The sequence below is a fragment of the Neomonachus schauinslandi genome, chromosome 1 (genome assembly GCF_002201575.2).
Source record: "Neomonachus schauinslandi chromosome 1, ASM220157v2, whole genome shotgun sequence".
Taxonomy (NCBI): Eukaryota; Metazoa; Chordata; class Mammalia; order Carnivora; family Phocidae; genus Neomonachus; species Neomonachus schauinslandi.
Window position 1 is genome coordinate 203,191,920 of NC_058403.1, and position 17,381 is coordinate 203,209,300.

Here is a 17,381-nt window from a genome sequence, read left to right on the forward strand (position 1 = left end):
TATAGAATACTGTATTACTTATGGTAACAATAATGCAATAAAGTATCAGAACTTGACTACAGAAGAGTATCAGGATAGTATAGTATGGTATCAGAGATGACCTACACTGGAATTTATATGGGCGATAAATAAACTTTTATCTATAAATCCAACAGGGTTTCTATTATCACAGCATACACCCTCAACAACCCTGTGAGTACTTCCTGTTATTGTCTTATTTACAGATGAAGAAACTGAAGCACAGGGAGTTTAGGCAACATATCCAAGGTCCCCCAACTAGGAAGTAGGGGAGCTGGGATTCTAACTCAGGCTGTCTGTGTCCTTGTTCAATATATTACAATGCTTCCAACCTTGCACCACATGAAATGCAAAAGAGACAGGCCTCAACTGTAAGGGAGGGTCCCGAAAAACCTAGAATCCTCCATGAGGTCATCTCTTTGACCTAAAGCCAGTTCTTCCTAGGACCTTGACCAAAGCCATTCGAACCTCTTGGTTTCTCAAGCTATAGATGAGGGGGTTGAGTGTGGGGGTGACAAGGCTGTAGAAGAGGGAGACCACATTGTCTTGCTGTGGGCTGTGGTAGGTACCTGGAACCATGTACATGAACATGGCTGCCCCATAAAAGAGCCCCACCACAGTGATGTGCGAGGGCAGGTGGTGAAGGCCTTGTGTCGGGCATCGGCAGAGTACGTGCGGAGAACAGCCCTCAACACACATGGCTGTAGGAGGTGGTGATGAGTGACAGGGACAGCAGCAAGATCAGCACCCCTGAGATGGACAGCGACAACTCATGAGCAGAGGTGTCTGCACAAGAGAGCTTCAGCAGAGCAGGCAGCTCACAGAAGAAGTGATCCACAGTGTATGAGGCACAGTAGGGGAAGTGTAGGGTGATGGAGGTCTGGATGGAGGCCACAAGCACACCTGACAACCAGGAGGTGCCCACCATGACCAGGCAGACCTGACGTCTCATGAGCATAGGATAATGTAGGGGGTGGCACACGGTAACATAGCGGTCATAAGACATGAGGGATAGCAGGACACCCTCAGAGACACCCATCAGCATTAGGAAGAACGTCTGAACTGCACAATCACCAAAGGAGATGGAAACCTCTCCCTGCAGGAAGTCAGCTGCCATCTTGGGGATGGTGACCAGTGGAAAGCCAACATCCAATAGGGAGAGTTGACTGAGCAGGAAGTACATGGGCGTGTGGAGCCTGGAGTCTGTGTGGATCAGAAAGAGCAGGATGGCATTGCCCAGAAGGCCCACAGTGAATATGATAGCCACAAGGGAGAACGGGACCAAATGTGATCCTGAGTGGCTGAAGAGCCCCATGAGAGTGAAGTCCAAGTCATTGACTGATTTGATTCTCTCATCCTCCAGGAAGTATCACTCATCTGTAGGAAGAACAGGATATTTGAAAAGAGTCTCAGTGGGTAATAGTTTTGTCTTATATGTCAAATAGAATTGCTTAGTAGTGGTTGCTTAAAGTCTCAAGAAGGATGATGAGCACATTCAGCCTCAGTAGGAAAAAAACAAAACAAAACATAGCATCACTGATTCATTATGTCTGCTTTGGTCAGGAGATGGGGAATAGCAAAGTCTTGCCTTTGCCTTTCAAGCAAGCACTATCCACCAACACTTGCAGTTGACCTCTCTGTCCCCGAGCTAGGGAGTACACGTCAGTCCCACTGGAATATTGGAATATACCTCATCCCCGATGCCCTGGGACCAAAGCAGGGGAGATGTTCCAAAGAGATTAGATATCAACTAGGGAGACCTTGCCAAAGATAATAAGGGATGATGAGCCTGAAGAAGGAATATGGAATGTGTGGATTGTTTGGTATATGGTTAAGGGAATATACTCTGGGATAGAGGAAGATTTGAATACCAACTCAGCTGCGTCCTACCTTTGTGACTTTGGACAAGTTATTTAACCTTTCTGGGAGTCAGTTTTCCCATCTGTCTACAGAGATAACAAAAAAACACTTACCTTGTAGGAATAGCTGTGAGTATTAAATGAGATAATGAATTAAACAGCTTAGCTCAATGACAACCATATGGCAATTTCTTGATTTAAGTTCACAATTATTACTCATATTGTAGAGGAAATGTAAACATTAAAAAGGTCAGCTGGGTAGGATGGTTCACCTATAATAGGATAATGTATGCCTGGTACTTAACTCAGTGTCTGGCATATAGTAAGACTGTTCAATATGTATTAGCCCTTTTTGTTGATGTTATTCAACATTGTAACTCTTGTCCACTTGCATGGCAAAAATTGATCAATTCAAGTTTATTCTCATCATGCTCTCCTGAAATGACAATTTCCCTGTTCTTATCCTAAATTGGTGGTTCTTAACCAGAGGTGATTCTGCCCTCTTTCGTGGGACATTTGCAATGTCTGGAGATATTTTCAATTGTCATGGCTGGGGTTGCTAATGGATCTAGTAGGTAGAGATCAGGGATGCTACTAAATATCCTATAATGCACAGGATGGTCCCCCCCTACCACAAAGAATTGTCTGGTCCCAAATTTCAATAGTGCCAATGTTGAGAAACCCTTCAGCTGACATCCATCCACTCTTCTCTAACCTGGAGCAGAGCCTCTGGGAGGTCTCTTGGGTCCACTGTCTTGGTCTTCTAGCAGAGATAAACTTCATGTCAGATGCATGCCTAGAGATTAATCTGTGAAGTTGAATTTCCAGGTACATTTTAAAGGAATTATTAATAAGACCAGACCCAACTTAAATCCCTGGAGAATTGCATTGTTTCCATGACTCTGTATAGAGAAGGGTTTGTTCTTTAATCATTATCCTTTGGGGCAAATTCATAGCCAGTCTCTCTGGACCTTTTCAAAGGATTTTCAAGTGGACAGTATACTTATTTCTTCTCTTTTCACCCATATCTCCCCCTTGAGGCCCCCCCCCCCCCGCCAAAGGGAAGAAAAGGGAGGTGATTCTTATTAAGCAGTTACTATGTACTGGACATCATGTTAAGGTCAGAGAAAGGTTGATGGGCTTCAGTTGAGTGTTTCTCAATGTTGGCATTATTGACATTTCAGGTTGGAAAATTTTAAGTATACAGGCATTTCACGTTTAACATTTAAGTGTTCCGGGCATTTTTTTAAAACTTGATCTTACTGGTAAGTGTTATCATCTGCCTTGTATAGGTGAAGGAACAGATATTCAAAGAAGTGCAATAGCCAACTATACTGGGTTGAATAGCGTTGCTCCCAAATGCATGTCCACCTGGAACCTCAGAATGTGTCCCTACATGGAAAGAGGGTCTTTGCAGATATATTAAGGATCTTGAGATGAAGTCATCCTGGATTTAAGGTGTTCTCTAAATCCAGTGACTTGTGTTATTCTAAGACAAGGAGAGGACACACAGAGACACAAAGAAGGTGGCCATGTGAAGATGGAGGCAGAGATTGGACTGACCCAGCTATAAGTCAAGGAACACCAAGGATTACCAGAGCTGCCACAGTCTAGGAGAGAGGCATGGGACAGATTCTCCCTCAGACCCTCCAGAAGGATTCAATCCTGGCAACACCTTGATTTTGAACATCTGGCCTCCAGAACTGTGAGAGAACAGATGTCTGTTCTAGACCACCCAGTTTGTGTTACTTTGTTACAGCAGCCCCAGGACACTCATACACCAGTCCAAGATCACCCAGCAAACAAATGATAGAATTAATTTTTAAACAACAGTTGGTATGATTCTAGGGTTCCTGTGTTTTTTCTTCACACCTCACTTTCCAACAAAAAATAATGGATCGATCAGATCCTGCTTTCCTAAGTAAAGCTTTGGCGTTCCTGCTCCAGTTATGTTTATTTCTTCTGTTTGACAGTTATCCTGCTGCCTGGCCTAGGGCAGGAGCCACTTCACCAGCTGTGGGTCCATGGTCTTGAATATCCTTGCCCTGATGCTCCCTCACTCACTTACCTGGCTTTGGCACGGTGGTCCTTTCAGTGGATTTGTCAACAGCCCCCCAGTCTCCACTTTAAGAAACCATGCAAGTCAACTCTGATTTACCTCCAAGAAATGTCAGTCTACAGCACGATGTGAACTCAGTGCTACTTGCCCTGGTACCTTGGATCCTCTACCTCTAAAGACCATAGGATGTCTCCCCAATGTCTTACCTATGAAAGGCCTCCTTCCTTCCCTTATACTCAACACTGTTTCCTTGGCCTCACTTTCCCTTCCAGAATTGCCAGGTGGTCCCTTTGCTAATGATGCATCCACAGAGCAGCACCTTCCCCCATTGCTGGCTTTTGGAATCTCCTCTAAGCAGCTTCTCCAACAGGACTGTGATTCCCTCTGTTGTGGTTTGCCTGGGGCTTTGCACACATTCTTCCTTCAGGACAGGATGCTTCCCTCCACTAAACCCAACTTCCCCAGTCAGGCAGCAGGAAGAACTGGACAGAGACCAGTCTGGGCTTTGGGTGTGTTGTCTCCTTGTTCTAAGTCAGCTGCCTCACACTTAGGATGAAGAGCCCCTCCAACTCCAACCATTTTATTAAAGTAAGCTCTACACCCAACTTGGGGCTTGAACTCATGACCCTGAGATCAAGAGTCGTATGCGCTACCAACTGGGCCAGCCAGGTGCCACTCCAACTGTTTTTTGAGTTGACTTTTAAACCCCTTCCTTTCTATGTTTTCTAATTGCTGTTTGCTTTTCAGATCTGATACTCTTTGCTGAAATGAAAGATGAGATAAGAGGCACTAGAGTTAGCAGATTCTCTGTTGCCAATAAAACCTTCACAGCATCTCCCACCTATGAAGAAGCATGGCTGAGCTCTTCTTCCATCAGACGACACAGGTGGTCCAGGGTACGTTAAAATGTTTTTATTTCTTTTCAAATCAGAAGAGAAAAGATGACTGCATCTAACCAGAGCTATAAGTGCCTTTATACCAACAACAAGCTGTAAAATATAATTTTTTAATATTGTTGTTTATGGAGGAAGGGGTCCACAGAAGCAAAAGTGCCTCTGGCCCATTCAAGTTACACTGCATTCCTGCCATTCCCTCTCTTTGCTAGTTTGGTAATCAAATAATGAGTACTTGAGAGTCCAATTTACAAAGTGTTTTCTGTTTGACCCTCACGCCTGACCACACAGCACAAGGAGCATAGAAGCGCTCGTTATGCATTTGCTGGATGACAAAATCTGCAAGGGAGATACTTAGTGTAATGACATGTCTAAGGTGGTACGGGGATTGATTGGCAGTTCTGGGACCTGAGCCCATTCTAACCGGTCCCAGTCATGTGTTTTTTCTAATCTGCGTGTTAAACAGAAATTTGGCTCTTTCTGTCTGGCTCTCCAAGCTGATCTGATCGATCTCTGAAAACTGCTTCGGGATGTCTGTGTTTTAGACTTTCTGGAAGGTGAGCTGAAGGTGTCTCTGGGCTGTGGGAGGGAGCATGTCCTAAATTCAATCTCTTGGCAATGATCAAGAACTCCAGGTCCTCCCAGCTCAGTAGCTTCTATGGAAGTTCATGTGTGGACGTTAAAATAAGTAACCGCCTCTACCTCCACCGCCACCCGAGGCTCGAGGCTCAAGGCAGTGCTGATGGGCTGAGGTAAAACAAATGGTAAGATGCTCACCTGTGAGCTGGGAAAGATTAAGAGGCATATACAATCTCTCTGTTCCTCCAAATGCCTGCATATACTCAAACTCTGCATGATCATAAAAATGAATATAAAACTATCAACTTCCGGGGCTCTTTCTTGCCATCAATATCTCCTGTCTAAACATGCCCACTCTCCAGAAAGTGTCACAAGCAGTGGGGTTCCAGACTCTCACCTCTACTTGCCAGGGTCTAAGAGACCCCCTCCTGGCTCCCACACATACTTCAATTCTCCTTATCCTGGGACACCTTCTTGATAAAACCTCCCTGGAATCCAGCACCTTTGGTTAATGAATCTTGCTTTGGTCTATGGGGTGACTGACAAAACTGTCTGAGGAGAGAGGCTCTGGGGGACCGTGTTGCATCAGAAAGCTTCTTTTTATCTCCCCTTTTTATCAAAAAGAGAGTATCAATCGCCATGGGAGCTAGAGCCCTTGACACTGAAATTATGCCAGGAGATACATTTTCCAACCTTCAGTTCCAGGAAGGTGGGAAGCACTGGGGTGGATAATTGAACTTTTCAAAGAATCTAAAGCCAAACAACAGTGTCAGATAATTCAGAAGTCTTTATTTGTCCTCTTGCGGGAGAAGGGGATGTGAGAATTATTTATTTATTTATTTATTTATTTATTTATTTATTTATTTATTTATTTATAGCATGGACACAAATGAACCTGAACACACACAAAAACATTTCTAATTTTAGAGAATTTTTTCTGAGCAAAACAATGAAGCTGTGACGTTGGAAGAATAACCAGGAAAGAGCCCCACTTATTCTACCTATTTTTGAGTAATTCCCTTCTCTAGTTTATAATCTCTGAGGGTGCTCACAGAACTCACAGACACAAGAGGACTCAGTGAAGATCGAAGGTATTGGTAACCCATAAGCACCTTGGCAAGATAACTGAAAAAATGAGAAAGGTCTTAGTGTGTATGTAATAATACCCTGATCAAAAGCAGGTGATGAATCAGCGAGTGCACAAGAGTAATGAATGAAGATGCAGAACTGGCTGGGCCCAGAGCTGTAAGCTTATAGGTCATAAATTATAGAGTCTTGCAGACAAGAATCCAGGCAGCAATGGCTACAAATAAATCATGGTCAAGGAGACAATTGTTGATCCCAGCTAAAACCATCCAGGTAAGGCAGTCTGCCAAAGCGATTGCTTTGTACCCTTCTGGATGTCTTCTGGTATTTCAGGGACCATGGTGGAGGTGAAAAGATGTCAAGTAAAGGAGGAGTTGGAGGAGATGAAGCCCAAAGAGGTGTGGAGGTGGGAGTCAGAGGTGACAATAAGCGAGGACTCAGCCATGAAGATCAAATTCAGCCCAAAGAGAAGCTACTGATCCTCTGGCTTCTCCGAGAATCCCATGAGTAATTCCTTAGTAATGATTTGGCTTTTGTTTCCATGAACCTGCCCGTGCCTCATGGGAAAGACCACCAGGTCAAGGAAAGAGACAAAGAGGGTCATATATCCAGCAAAGCTATCTTTCAAATATGAAAGTGAAAGGCATTCTAAGATAAAAACTGGGAGAATTACAAGAAGACTGGGGAAGGTGGGTTTAGTGGAGGGAAGCATCCTGTCCTGAAGGAAGAATGTGTGCAAAGCCCCAAGCAAACCATGACAGAGAGAATCACAGTCCTATTGGAGAAACTGCTTAGAAGAGATTCCAAAAGCCAGCAATGGGGGAAGGTGCTGCTCTGTGGATGCATCATTAGCAAAGGGACCACCTGGCAATTCTGGAATAAATAAATGTTTCTTCATTTGCTGTATGCTCCCAGGACAATTTCCAGAGATTTTAAATGGATGTCCATGTATGATTTCACTAGGTTCACCAGCAAACAGATATATGAGAGGTCTATTATGTGTGTGAGGTCTCCCTGTATATTTGGTATTTTTCAAAACCAGGTTTCTTTATTGCAAATTAAAATAAACATGAAATCTAAAAAGGCGGAAAAGTGAAAGGAAGTTAACTAAAATATAAGCTGTAAAAAACAAATAACCAAAAAGTAAGTAGATTTAAGTTATTTCCTAATGAAACAAAATTTAAGACCTGCAGTGTAGTAATAAGATTCCTGACATCTCCATGCATCTGGTGGACAGGGCAGAGCAGGGGCCTCCAGATTATAAAGCTGCTGGGGACATCTCCAAATGGCATCTGATAGGGATCTTGGGCTCAATATGTCCAAACTAAACTCTTTAACTTTCTGCTGGTTCCAAAAATGGTTTCATCGATCCAATTTCTAGTTGTGTGCATTTTTTAAGTTTGCTGTTATTTTTATTTTTTTATCTTTTAAATTTTATTTAATTTCAATTTAATTAACATATACTCTATTATTAGTTTCAGGGGTAGAATTTGGTGATTCATCAGTTGTATATAACACCCAGTGCTTATCACATCACCTGCCCTCCTTAATGTCCATCACCCAGTTAGCCCACCTCCCCTCCAGCAACCCTCAATTTGTTTCCTAGAGTTAAGAGTCTCTTATGGTTTGCCTCCCTCTCTGTTTTCGTCTTATTTTAGTTTGCTGTTACTTGTAAATGTTGCTGTTTTGCCGTCAATGAGTACACGTGCTGTTACCGAATAATCAATCACAGCCTGGAACTCAGAAAAGGAATGGGTGGGCCTTGGCGCTGCCTCAGCCAATAGCCACCCCCATCCACTCCTTCCCCGAATCCCCACGGGGCTGGACAAATTGAGAGGACAGCCCCTCGTTGGGCTCGCCAACACTGTTGCCTGAACAAACGCGGATAAACTCTTCGCAAGAGAAGCCAGTAACTCAAGAGAGGAGGGTTGGGAAGAGAAAGAGAGAGATTTATTTCGGGGTAAGGGCAGCCCGGGCAGGTGGCAGGCTCAAGCCTTAACTACCGACCTCTCCGCCCACAAGAGGAACACCTACAGTTTCATAAGGAGAGGTGGCGGGGAGAAGTTGGTGCTGCAAGAGAGCAGGCAGAAAGCACGAGATCAGGGGCGGGTCATTATGTGTTCAGCCTGGGATCAAGGGCAGCGAATGGGGTGTGTGGGGGTGTGGTCTTCTAGGCGGTCCTTTGCTAGCAGGGCTTTTCGGGTCTGGAACTTGGAATGTTCCGGTCATTGCAAAACACCTTTATCAATGACTCCAGAAAGTGCGTAAGAAATAAGCACAATGGGGTTTAGTGTAAGAGTTAAGCAGTCTTGGGGCGCCTGGGTGGCTCAGTTGGGAAGCAGCTGCCTTCAACTCTGGTCATGATCCCGGAGTCCTGGGATCCAGCCCGGAGAACCCCGCATGGTGTTCCCTGCTCCCCGGGGAGACTGCTTCTCCCTCTGCTCCTCCTCCGCTCCTCCCCTGCTCCTGCTCACTCTCTCTCTCAAATAAATAAATAAGATCTTAAAAAAAAAAAAAAGTTAAGCTGTGTTGTTTGTTTCCGGTTTTAACTGTTGGGGTCTATGGTTGAGCCAGAGGGTTCACTAACAGTAGGAAGGTATGGGTGGTTTGGAATCTGTTGAGCGTTTTTTAGGCCACATATATGATGACTTTTTTTTTGTTTCTTTTATTTTTATTTTTTATTTTTTATATATATTTTTAAATTTTTTTTATTATGTTAGTCACCATACTATGATGACTTTTTATAAATATTTGATTAATACTAAATATAATTAAGTGAATATAAATTTTAAAATATGCTTATGCTTTATAAATATAAAATAAATGTATGAATATTTATAAATAGTTACATAAAATTTATATGAATTATACAATTTGTATCTAGAGAAAGGAGGTAGTTGGGAGTATGGGCTTTGGATGTGTTGATGTGCATATGAATGACATGCTCCTGGGTGAGTTGTTTGCTCTCTCTAGAAATTGGCTAGTCTCTCCAGGATCATCAAGGCCCTAGGTGTCAACACATCAAAAAATTAAAAGGCATGGCTAATACAAAATACCAGTGTGAATTCAGTAACTGCCAATTGTTTACTATAAGGTGATGTGTATCAACTGCAGTTTTAATTCCATATAAATAGAGCTGAAAATGTATATCTTTGTAGCCAATTACAGACTACATGCAGGCATTCTGGACGTTTTCTTTGTTCAGTGATAAACTTAGCTCATTCTGTATGTATGAATTGGCATGTTCTTTGGGTTTTAATTTTTATTTCTCCAACACTTCTGAGTTGTCTGATGGTGAGTCCAGGTCTACGAAGGTTCTGTCCTTACTTTTGACCTCCCTTGAATAATTTCTCTCTAGGATGGTGGAAACAAAATTTATGGGGATCATCTAGAAGGCAATGTCACCCAATATCAGATATAAAAAGATTCTGAACTGGTGGTTACATAGGAGCCAACTGTGTTGTGTAAAAGTAGGATGACATTATTGTTATGCTGGCTTCTAAAATAGGTCTGCAGAAAACACCAATTGATAGATGGATGTCAAGTAGAACATCCAAATTGGAAAATCCATTTTTTTTTTACATTTGATCCCCCAAAGCAAGGGAACTATAAAAGTCCCTTATTCCATTAGTAGTTATATAGCAGTTTAACTGTGCAAATTATTTTCATATCCCTTTTCACATTTTTTACCTTTATTGTGAAATATAATGCATATACACAAAATGTATAAACAAACATATACAATCAATGGAAGGTTCTATAATCAATGTTCACTCATTACAACCCAAGTGCAGTAAAAGATGCTTGCCAGACCCAGAAGCCCCACATACTCATCTGTCATCACACGGTTTAATTCTCCAGACTTATCCAGTATCCTGAATTTCTGATAATCATTTACCAGTTTTCTTTATAATTTTATATATATATATCCCTAACAATTGTCTACATATTTGGGTATAAAAGCCCCAAGATACTAATACACCACCTATTATATATATATACCGCTAAACAATATAGTTTAGTTTTCCCATTAAAAAAATCAACTCTATTGATACATAGTTTACATAAAATGACCTCATTTTAAGTTATATATTTTGATGAATTTGGCATGGAAACTCCACCACAGTCAAGATATAGAACATTTCCATGACTCCCCCAAAGTTCCCAGTCAATCCCCCCATCCCCAGCCCCAGACAACTATATTCTGCTTTCTGTCACTATAACTCTATATAGAGGAGATCCTATAGTTAGCTAGGCCTTTTGGTCTGGCTTCATTCACTTAATGTGCCTTTGAGAATCACCCATGTTGTTGCATGAATCAAGAATGCATTCCTTTTACATCGCTCAGTTGTATTACATTGCATAGATATTATGATTTGTTTATCCACTCACAAATTGATGGACATTTTAGTTATTTCAGTTTTGAGCCTATTACATGTAAATGCTATGAATATTAGTGTTTCATATTTTGAGCTTTTTCCCCACAACTTTTAAATTGAAAAAATTTAGATCTACAGAAAGGTTGCAGGAATAGTCCAATGAACTTGTGTGACTTTCATCTAGATTCACCATTTATTAACTCTGTGATAGATTTGCTTTATTGAACTATTATCTATCAGTCATCTATCTACCTATCTACTTATCTCTCACACACTCTTCATTGTTCACCCATTTGAGAGTAGGTTGCACAAATTGCTTTTGAATACTTGCTTTTGCTTATGGAGAGATAGTTTTTGTAGTCTTTTGTTTGTGTGTGTGTGTTTTCTCACCAGAATAAAATATGAAAGACTCATCCAAGCTGTTGTATACAGCTCTTGTTGGCTCATCTTCATTGATGTATGTTTTCTGTTTCTCTATTGTATGGATATATTGCAGTTGTATTCTTCTATTCTACTCAGATGGGCATTTGGTTATTCTCAATTTTGGAAATTACAAAAAATTGTGATGAAATAAGCATGCAAATAAGCATGCAACCGTGTTAGATATATACTCACAAGTGCAACTCCAAGGGTATGTGTGTTCTCAGCTTTGTCATTTGTGCTGAACTGTTTTCCAGAATTTTTGCACCAATTTACACTCACACTAGCAGTGTATGAATGTTCCACTTGCTCCATATCTTCACCAACACTTGGTGACAGATTTAAAAATATGCCCCAATCTGATATGCATGTAATAATATCTCCTTGTTCATTTAGATTGCATTCTTCCTGATTGCTAATAAGCATGAGCACTTTTTCTTATTTAAAAAATTATCAGGATTTCCTAGATGTATGAGCAAACAGTATGATATATACTACTGTGGTCATAATTGCATAAAATACGTATGCATGTGGCTAAGGATTGCAATGCAATATGCAAAATAGGTGGTATATTAGTTTCCTGGGGCTTTTATAAACCACAGAAATTTGTTGTCTCACAGTTTGGGAGGATAGAAGTCCCAGACCAAGGTGTCAGCAGATTGGTTCTTTCTGGTGGGTGTGAGGAAAGGGTCTGTCACCAGTCCCTCTCCTGGCTTTTGTGGCATGCTGGCAATCCTTGGTGTTTCTGGACTTGTAGAATGATCACCTCAAGTTCTGCCTTTATCTTCACATGATATTCTCCTTGTGTGCAAGTTCCCATTTCTTTGGTAAGAACACTAGTCATATTGGATGAGAGGCCCGCTCTACTCCGGTATGACTTGATCTTAACTGATTATATCTGCAACGACCCCATTACCAAATACCCTCACATTCTGAGGTCCTGGGGATTAGGGCTTTCACACATAAATTTGGGGAGGACGAGTGTTACAACTCAACTTATAACAGATGGCTAGGTAATTTTTCTTTCTTTTCTTTCAAGTGCATAGTATGAGTAACACAGTGGAGAATAATGGGGAAGACAGCTTGGTGTCAGAAAGGATTGATTTACATCCTAGCTGTACTTTTTATTAGCCTTGTGTTTTCACCACACCAAGCTTTTCATCTATTCTGTGTTGAACAGTCACTATTTTGGACAGCTTTTTTGTGAAGATGAAATGAGATAGAGTGTGTAAAGGGCATTTCATTGTGTTTGACAGAGGGCAGTCAATAAATGTTAGCTCCTTCTTCCTTATATTCAACATCTTAAAACTTTAAAATAATAAATAGGTAATTAGCTAGCTAGAGTAATGCATGCATGCAGGCATGCATGAATGAATGAGTGAATGATTGAATGGTGCTGGGAAGTGGGAATGGCCTCAGTAGCCAAGAAAAGAATGATGCAAATGACTTCCTAAGGCCACATGTCCACAACTGGGCAAACCTGAGATAATTTTTCACAGAAAGTTGTTAGAAGCAGAGAGTGGTGATGGTGTGAGTACAGGGATTTGGATTCAGTTCTGTATTGTTTTGTGTTTTAACCACCTAGGGCAGAGATCAAGTTTGCAGGGGAAGCTCGGTGCCCACTGACTTTGCCCCAGGTGCCCAGGTCCCTTCCTCTATCAGATTACTTGATCATCAGCCATCTAGAGATCTTGGGGCCCCTGCGCTGAGCCAGGAAGGAAGACAAGCATAGGAGGGCTGGGGAGGAGGGTGTTTCCTTCCAAGAGCTGGGTAGATCACTCAGAAAACCCTGAAGGGCAGGGCCATCTCAGAGCTGAGTGAACTGCAGCCATGGCTGAAGCCAGGCAGTCCCCAAACCCCAGTGAGATTACAGCATTGAGAGCCAAACTCCCCCCGCAGCAGGGAAACACAGGTGAGTCAAGGAGCTGGGCCTAGGGACCCTTTGCTCTTCAGCAAAAGCTGGATGCTGGGTTGCCCTGATTCCCTCACAGGTTGGAGGAAGGGAATACCTGAGATTTGAGTCTTCCTGAAGCCCTTTCTCATCCCATCGGCCTTCACCCCATGACTTCTTATCCTAGAAGGGTGGGCTTCTTTTTCCAGCCTTTTCTGAGCCCTCCCTATCAGGTGTCCAGTAGCGAACCCAGAATACCCCCAGGAGATACGGCAGTTTCCTGCAGACTGTCTGAGGCATCTCAGGGGGCAAGAGAGTGCATATCCTTGGAGAGAGGGAGGCTGACTTGATTTCCTCCAGGGCAATGGGGGCAGACATCCCTGGACAAGACCTGGAAGTATCTCTGCCTCGTCGTGTCCCTGATCCTGCTTCTCATGGTCATTATCTTCAGTGTGGTCCTGTCTGAAGGTAAGGCATGTTGGCCGGTGGGGACAGGGTGACCACAGGGAAGCAAGCACACTGGCTCCCAACTTGCAAAGGCAGGTCTACAGGGCTGGTGCGGGGGCGGCTGGTCTGTGTCCCTAGGGGTATCATAATGATAACAGAATGGAGCTTACCTGCCCATCAGTCTCAGAGGCATTTGGGGTCCTGCATGGGCTGAAGTCAATCTGAGTCATGAGTGAGTGTCTCCCCAAAGTTCATCCCTGACCTGGACTAGAACTGCAGGCTCCCTGCTAACTACTATAGAGAACTGGCTCAACAGACAGCCCTGAATAAAAGTCCTGCCTCACTGCTCACTAGCTGGCTGCCTTGGACAAGGATCTTTACCTCTCTGGGCCTCAATGTCTTCATCTGAAAAATGGGTGGGGCATTTCAGAGTCCCAGAATGCCTTGCCCTGGGAATGGGAGAAAGCCATGGCCACTTGGGGTTTGAGGAACAGGGACAGACCCCAGGGAAGTTCAGGGGTCCAGAACACCTGCTTGCACCTCTCTCCAGTCTTGAAGAGGACAAAGCAAATGCAGAAGGAAGTCTTTCAACTGAATGAAAAGGTAAGTGGGGTTCAACATGGTTGTCCTGCTGTCCTTCAACCACATCTCCTTTCTCTGCCAAGACCTTCACCAGCCCTTTCTCTTTGGGCCTCCCAGTAACTCAGGGACTGTGGGATGCCGGGCACGACCGGGACTTCATCTGGGGCGAAGTGTTCTGACAATGAAGGCTGTACTGGCAGGCAATGGTAAGGAGAGGAGGCGGAGAGGGGAGAGGCTGTGTTCCCTTCAGCACCTGTAATGGTGGGGCTGCCCATAGCCCCGATGCCAATAGCTTCTCAGATCTTTTTAGAAAGTTCAGGTGACATGATCAGATCATATTTGTAGTGGAGGGCTACCAGGAAAACAAGACATTTCAGACAGCCAGAACTGGTGTGGGCTTGTGGTTGTATATGACCTTGGGCAACCCATTTAAAACATTGTAAGCCTCAGGTTCTTCAGCTGTAAAATTGGGATAATTAACAGTATTTTCTGTGGGTCAGGAAATTTTCAGATGGTCAGGATCTAGAGCCTCCACTTTTAATAACCAACACTGGTGTGTTACAAAATGTGGTCACTCCGTAGTGGCACGTTAGAAGTACCTGGAGAATTTGCCATAGTATAGATCAAACAACTCTTTGGATCGGATGCTACTGGAGGGGGTGCTCTTGATGCCACATGTTTTTTATATGACTTTTGCATGAGTGGATGACATTCACTATATAGACAATCAATTCTCGTTATTCATGTAGCTATGTTTTATAAAGTCCCTGCAAATGATGAATTGGTGCATATTGAATCATTGCTCCTAGGGGAAATAACAGCGTTAGGTTTATTTAAGCCTCTAGTCATAATATTTTGTCAACTGATCAATACATAACCTCATTTTTGTGTGTTTCTGTTTAAATATATTTAAAAGATATTGTTTCATTAACATTGAACTCATAGCCAACAGCACTTTAACTCATGCTTGAATGAAGCTTATCTAACGCACATGCATTTTCTCTGTAAAGCACATTGCAGCCTTTGTGCTCATTCAGCAACACTGACAACACTTCTGCATTGTACTTGAGGGCCTTTTTATTTTTCATTTTACTTTTTATGATTTTATTTATTTATTTGAGAAAGAGAAAGAGAGAGAGCATGGGGGTGGGTGGTGGTGGAGGGGCAGAAGGACAAGCAGACTCCCCACTGAGCTTGGTGTCCAATGCAGGGCTTGACCCCAGGACCCTGAGATCATAGCTTGAGCTGAAGTCAGACGCTTAACTAACTGAGCCACCCAGGCGCCCCAAGGGCCTTTTTAAACAGCAAAATCACCATCAGAAAGCACAAAAATGTGAAAAGCGTGGCACAAAATGGCCCACGGAAAGGATACTTGTTTACAGTAAGATATTCCTACAGCCTACAGATCAAACCCCTTGCTCTGACATGCATTGACCTTAAAAAACATTCACAGCCAGTATTTGTCCAGTACTTTTTTCTAGGCACACATACCTCACACAATTGATTCTTTCGATTTTGAGGATATGCGAGGAGGTGGAGACTCTATTCTTTCCTTTGTAAAGATGGGGAGACCAAGGGGTGGGTAACTAGTCTGAGGCCATATGACATGCACATAGTGGGTCTGGAGTTCCCATCAGTTCCCATAAAGTGCTGTTCATGGCTGTTTCTGTCTGCCTGCCCACCTGAGAGCTCCTCTGTACTTTAGCCCTCTTCTGTCCCCCAGACACTCCAACCTCTGTCCTTTCAGCTTTGAACGAATTTTACCTCGCAGTATGCCTTCTCCCTTCCAGGACTTCCTGACATCAACTGGGCAGGTGACATCCTGGATAGGCCTCTTCAAAGAGGGCCAGAAAGGCAAGCACAGGTGGATGGATGGCTCAACCCCCACTTACATGTGAGTCTCCCTGTCTGTGATGCAGGTGCCCTTAACCACCTACGACAGTCCCCCCCCCCCCCCCCCCCCCGTCAAGAGACTGGCAAGGCTTTTGAAGAGCGAGTTTATGACCACTCACTATTTACCTGCAGCAACTCCCAAACAACATGCCACACTTTCTACCATACCAGCTATTGTTATTTTGTTACTTGGGGAGGGTATTCCCATTTAAATGCTTGAGAAACAATGGATCCGATGCCAAACTGGTTCTTTGTTGCAGGACTTCTCAGAGGCTTGAATGTACTAATAAGCAGGTTGGGCCTATTCAGGAGTCTAATAATGTAGCACTTGCCAACTGTATGAGTTTCTTGTGGCCTCTGTAACAAAGAGCCACAAACTGTGTGGCTTAACACAACAGAAACTTATTCTTCCACAGTTCTGGAAGCCAGAAGTCCCAAACCAACATGTCAACAGAGCTACACTCCCTCCAAAGGCTGTAGGGGAGAATCTTTTCTTGCCTCTTCCAGCTTCTGGTGGCTGCAGGTATTCCTTGGCTCATGGGAACATCACTCCAATCCCTGCCTCTGTGGTCACATATTCTACTCTTCTCCCATATGCCTTCTCTCTTCTGTTCCTTATAAGGACATTTGTCATTGGATTTAGGGCTCACTCAGTTAATCCAGGATGATCTCATCTCAATATCCTTCACTTAATTTCATTTGCAAAGACCCTTTTCCCAAATAAGGTCACATCACAGATACCTGGGGTTAGTATGTGCGCATATCTTTTTGGTGGGGACAGCATTGAACCCACTATACCTTCCTGGCAGTTACCTGCCTCCTCACACTCTTTGTTATTGTCTGGATGTTTCTATCTGCTACCATCACCTTTCCCCATCTGGCCAACTGCTCTGGGTTGTTCCAGGCTTAGGGCAGAATTCATTTCCTTGGTAAACTCATCTGCTGTCTGAGCACCTACTGTATACCTTACATACACTGGTGTTGACATCCTCAGAATGTGCTCCCTTTTTGCAAAAGTGGATAACAGAGGCTCAGACATTAAGACTGTTACCCTGGTCAATAGATAGCAGGTGGCAGAGCTAGAATTTGGACAGGGTAAATCTGGCCTTAGGGTGAATGAACCTCAGAGAAGGGGAGAGGGTCAGTGGGATGAGGCAGTCAGAGATCGTGGTCCCAGAACTTGGAGATCCTCAGCGTCTCTGAAGACTGTTGCCTGTTGCCACTCCCATTTGAGCTCAGTCTCTCCACTGGGCGGCGGGGGGGGGGGGGGGGGGG

General features: G+C 43.4%; 1 pseudogene; it reads right to left on the reverse strand.

Moving 5' to 3' along the window:
• Positions 1-429: 429 nt before the first annotated feature.
• LOC110574509 lies at positions 430-13,861 on the reverse strand (annotated as a pseudogene).
• Positions 13,862-17,381: the final 3,520 nt, after the last annotated feature.